This window comes from Triticum aestivum, chromosome 1B, assembly GCF_018294505.1.
Source record: "Triticum aestivum cultivar Chinese Spring chromosome 1B, IWGSC CS RefSeq v2.1, whole genome shotgun sequence".
Taxonomy (NCBI): Eukaryota; Viridiplantae; Streptophyta; class Magnoliopsida; order Poales; family Poaceae; genus Triticum; species Triticum aestivum.
The window spans coordinates 58,817,040-58,822,952 of NC_057795.1; the positions used below are offsets into that span (position 1 = coordinate 58,817,040).

General features: G+C 41.3%; 1 pseudogene; it reads right to left on the minus strand.

Moving 5' to 3' along the window:
- Window positions 1-4,480: 4,480 nt before the first annotated feature.
- LOC123086624 (photosystem II D2 protein-like) lies at window positions 4,481-5,287 on the minus strand (annotated as a pseudogene).
- Window positions 5,288-5,913: the final 626 nt, after the last annotated feature.

Sequence of the window (5,913 nt, forward strand, 5' to 3'; positions counted from 1 at the left end):
CGGTTCCCTTTCCCAAGAAGCAGCTGATCTTGGCCGTTGGATCGACGTATAAATAGCCACGGGCACGCAAGGCCGGACCTCTATTTATTCACCTGCCTCCCCTCCCACCTGGGCATGGCGACCTTCTCCATGGAGGTGTTCGACAACGAGGTCGTCCCGTCCACGCTCAGCAGCATCGTGCCCATCCTGCGCGTCACCGCCGAGATCGAGCCCGAGCGCCCCCGAGTCGCTTACCTCTGTACGTGCATTCGTTTTTGCGGGGATACGTATGGTGCATTTCGCATGCTGTTTTGATGCGTTTGGGTTTGGATTTTGTGGCAGAGCGAGCGCTCCTGGTTCATTTTTTTGGCGTCGGATCAATGCCGCATAGGCTGTGTGTACTTGGAAAAGTTTTGTGTTCCCACGTTCAAAAATGTTTGTTCTTATATTTTTTTGGGGGGCACATGCACGCCTCGATTCGTGGTTTTCGAGGATGTTTTGCTTTTGATTCATTATCATACGAGTCTATGCAGAAAACCAGTTAGTGTGATTTCCTGGAGAACTTTTCTGGCTTTGCCATTTTCCCTTGCTTTGGAGAGCTAATTTTGGAGTATGTTCGTAAGCATCCGCATTAGATTTTGCTTTCGGCGATCATCCATACGTATTACTTGTTCATTTCGGAGCACCTTTGTGTTTCACACTTGAGGGAGTAGATTAGATGTACTATATAGTGGTATTTCCGATACTTTCTTCGTTTTGTTGAAATCATGTTGCAATCGGATAGTTATGGTCAATTGGTTTGGCTAGAATAGTTTCACGTATCTTGAATGGGGACTCGGGTAATTGGTTTCTAGTTTCAACTACATCCTGCAAAGTAAATGGAAGTTTCTAGCGTTTTGCTCGCTTTATTTTTCTATTTTTTTGCTGCGAACATAGGTCGGTTTTACGCATTCGAGAAGGCGCACCGTCTGGATCAGAATTCTATCGGTCGCGGAGTCAGGCAGTTTAAGACTGCTCTGCTCCAACGACTTGAGAAGGTGAGACGCAATCTCCATGGCTCCATGTATTTTGCATGCTCTAGCGTATGTGGTGTTTCCTTCGTTAGTTTCATTCATTTCAGTTTGTTTCTAGTTGCTTGCTGCTTTTGGCTTGCCCCGTGCCTTTATTTGCCTTGCATGGTTTGCAATTTTCACCCTGTTGTGAAACCAATGTATATAGCTAGTAGCTTTCATTACTTGCCTGCTAAAGCTTTAATAAATTGCTAGGTGGATAAGTGTATCGCTATGATTGGCTATAAGTCTCAGAATTCAAGTTACACTATGCTGGAAAACAAGCTAATATAAGAGAACCAGTAGCTTAATTGATATCTCCACGTATGAGTGATCTGTTATTGTAAAATGCTCAGAGAAAATAAATGCGGTTGAATTGTTATGGTGTCTGCCTACTTGTAGTTTGTATTTGCAATTTATATGATGTTTTATGAATCCTCAGTTCATTTGATTTCCAATTCAATAAAATTGCAATTGTGTGATAAGATGATAATTAGCCGATGCCCAAGGTGGTAAAATTGGTACTTGTCAGGAGATGTCATGAAACAAGCATGCAAGCTGAATTTATTAATTATGTTGTTCCAGAAGTAGTGTAATACTGCAATAGAATGATATGTTGCATCCTTTGCTCCTTCTATTTTATATGTACATGTGCTAAGTTCCAGTTGTTTATTGACCGAGGGAAATCCACTGCATCTCCTTTTATTCAGGATCCACAAAAACAAACATGTTTAGATTATTTAGTCCTTAAGTCATGGCCAATCTTTGTGTAATTTATGCCTGATGAAATGTAGAGTTTAGAATTAATTTGGACATTATGGTAAACCAATTCGAGGTTCTAATATCCTCTTCATGATTCATTTCGATCAATCAGTTTCGTGCGCTAGCATTTCTATATTTTTTTATTTTTGTTTTGGAGAGGCAAATTGGGTTAGCCTTAGTTTCTGGACGTCCTTTTGAAATGATTCCATTTTACTAGTTTGGAAAAGAAGCGGGGAAATAGACACGGTGAGAAAGATTGAAAGAAAATAAGATTGAATCTAACCTAAAAGCCAGAGCAAAATAGGGTCTAGGAGCAGGAAGATTGGGGGATTTTTTTTTGGATTTTGCATAACTACCCTCTCGAATCCAAATATGCCACTACATAATTTTATGTTTTTGCTCTTATGCAACACCACAGGATAATAGCCCCAGTCTCGCGAAGCGCGTGAAGAAGAGCGATACCCGTGAAATTGAGAGTTTTTATCAGCAGTACTACGAGAACTACGTCCGTGCACTTGACAAAGGGGAACCGGTAATTTTGAAGCTCCAAACCAGAGCTCTATCTCGTTATAAATCTAATCCTAGCCATGACACACCCTGTCCCATGCCAATGTCGCCTTCAGGGCCCAACTTGGGAAGGCCTACCAGACCGCCGGAGTCCTCTTCGAGGTGCTCCGCGCCGTCAACAAAAACGAGAAGGTTGAAGAAGTCAACCCAGAGGTTCGTGCTCACTGTCTACTCTAATTAGCTCAATTGAAATCTAGGACTCTCGAACGCGACGACTTCCTCTAATATTCTGCTTCACAGATTATTCTCTTGCACAAGGATGTGCAAGAGAAGAAAGACATCTATGCGCCGTTCAACATCCTCCCTCTCGATGCTGCCAGTGCATCCCAGTCCATCATGCAGCTGGAGGAGGTACGTGTGATTTACAACAATGGAATCTGTTTCCTCAAAAAGAACAATGGCACCGTACTGGTTCAATAAAAGAAGCTGACACAGTCGAATTGCATTCTTAACAGATCAAAGCAGCAGCGGACACACCCCTTGCTCCTGCAGTGCAAGACCCTGCCATTTTGAACCCACCCCGGGTTCAATCGATACCGTCATCCCTGGATCCAGGGAGAATGCTAGAAGATTGAGTACGAAAGGGAACAGAGGCTGCAGTCACGGGCGCAGTCAGGGGCTGTTGCTCGTCTTTTGTCAAGTGTCTCTATTCTACCTGGTGTGATAGCTTCAGCTTCTAGCAGGGCGCAGACGTAGAAAGGGTTTTTTTCCTGCTTTCTGAACAGCGTCCCTTTCACTCCATGTGAAAGTTGTAATAATTCTTTTCTTTAAGAAAGGGATCGGATGATCCAATCAATCATTAGCATTGGGTTAAGAAATGTTTCAGACAGAATAAGGTGCCGAAGTGAAGAAGCTACAAAAGCACCTTTTGAAAAAGGACCGAGAACTACATTAGGTCTTATTCCGACACCCTCGAAAAGATTGAACCAGGGTTATGTAGGCATCTATCCGTTCAGAAGTAGCGGAAGATCGATCCCAAAAACGGTATCTGAATTCAACGCTCTAATTTGAATCTTATGTGCAAGAAGTTCAATGAGTCCCGATACTCCGATTTAGAAAGAACCTCTTCTGCTCTAGCATGGGATGCTCGCCGACTACATCAGTACACGCTTTATCATAAATGGGATGAACGCTGAAAGTCCTAGAGTCTCACTCATGGCATTTGCTCGAGTTATAGAGGCTCTATCTATATTCTTTTTATCGTGCTTGGATAGCAATCCTTTCTTTCAATCGACTAAGACTGTTAGAAAGCACATTCATATAAGCCTTGCCTTTCAGTAACTATCCTTAGCGCTGTTCTTCTGCCTATCTCCTATTGGTCAGACAGATCCGGGCTTATCAAGTGGTACTGAAATAGGGTCAAATTCTGTTTAGTAGAAAGGAAGGAAGACGGCATGGGTCTCGTCGGACTTGATGACGATGCCGAAGTATAAGGGAGGCATGGGATTTAGAGACATTGAAATTGAGAATCTGGCTATCTTGGCTAGGCAAGCCTGGCGAATTCTACAAGATCCTATGTCTCTTAGCACCCGGGTGTTGAAAGTGGTTTATTTTCCAACTGCTCCTAAGTGCTGCTCTAGGAAACAAACCATAACAGCTATGGACGGGAATAAAAAATGGACACTGAGTAAATCTGTAATATTCATATTAGCCATGTCACTTAGGGAAACTTCTAGGTCCAAAAGAGGTTGCTCAGAAGACATAGATGTATCCCAACCTCTATTGCTCTCGCATAAAGACCTTTTTTTACGCAACAGGAAAAAGTGACTACGAATTCCCCTTTTTGTTTGCGAATCCCTGTTTGTATCCTTTGAGCACACACCCATTAAGTAGCGATCAAATCAAGGAAATCGATCAAACGATCCCAATATCGTGTCGGTCCAAATCATGATCTTCACCAACTTGGATTTGGTTCTCTCGCGAAAGTTGCGAGTTGCAGAGATGAGAACCATGAAAAGCAAGATCTCGAATAAGAAAACAGAAACCGAGGAAGAGGAAACCACAAGAGTGAAGACTAGTAGAGTCTCGTCTTTTGTCATTCTTTGCTCCTTTTTCACTCAATGATTCCTTCGAATTTGCCGACCAAAACTCATAGTTAAGAGAAAAAGCAATTTGATATGATCCTATTTCCAGAAAAGGATGAATCGAAATATCGCTACTACGCCAAAACTCGGCGCAAAGAACCAACCAGATTGCCCCAGTGGATAAATAAGGAATACAGAAACAAAAACAGCAATTGGACCAGAGAATGAGATTGCATTATAAGGCCGCGATTGAACAGACCGAGCAAGTTCAAATTGGCGTAACATGAAACCTATTAGTGCAAAAGCCCCGTGGAGAGCTATAAAAGTCCATAGACCGCCTAATGGACACCAACAAGTAAAATCTCCTTGTGCTTCGGGGCCCCATAGTAGCAACAAAGAGTGTGCTAAACTATTGGCAGGGGTAGAAACTGCTGCGGTTAAGAAATTACAACCTTAAATAGGAACTAGCCAATCCATGGGTATACCAAGAAGTTACAAAAGTTGTCCCTGTAAACCAACCCCCTAAAGCGAAATAAGTACAAGGAAAGAGCAATAGGCCAGACCATCCTACAAAAACGAAACGGTCCCTTCGTAACCAGTCATCCATAGTATCAAATAGATCATTTTCTTCTTTAGGAATTCTACCAAGGGCTATAGTCATAGTGATCCTCCTATTCCATTACTTCAACCATTTCCGAGCACCTCATATCACTTTCCAAGGCATACGATAGTTTTATCATCTGTGGACAATTTCTTTCTCGTTCAATGCCCTTTTTCAATGGTCTCGAAGAGAGAAATTTCCCATTTTTATCTATGGAGTCACAACCGAGGTCGTGGTAAATGCATGAATTTGATTCGATTTGTTTTTCTTATACTATTTGTTTTTCTTATACTATAGAAATAGAATTTTTTTCTTATACTATAGAAAGAAATAAACCTTTGAATTCAGCATTATTCCAAGACTCCTATTTCAAAGTCTATCTTTTAAGGGAAAAATGAAAATAAAAGTAACCCTTCTTTTCCCATTCCCTCTCTATTGCATGGGTGGAAGAACTAAAATAGAGGATTCTGAAAAAAAGGACCTTCGAAATCCAATTTTATGTGTAGCGCAAAGGAGTTGCGATTTCTTCTTATTCCTATAGAACATCTAGTAACAAGAATAAGAAATCGTAAATAGCGAAAAATTCTTGTCTTGCACGGTCTAAGTCTAAGGAAATAAAAAAAATTCGCTTATACAATTTAATCTACATCGAATTTATATATCAGAATAGCGGATAGAGGCATCATTAAAGGAGTCAGGTCTACTTACTTTATGCTTCTTTCCAATTTTATGGTGGATTTGATAAGAACCCTTTTTGCTTTCTTGATAAATAATCGACAAAAAAAAGATAGCAGAAGCTACCCGACCTACAAGATCCTTTACATAAAAATAGGGGTAAGAAGCAATTTTATCCATCTCAGAATGTACACCCAATGGATTATTTGATCCATATTGATGCAATGCGGCCAGATGAAGAAGACTGGCGCCTACT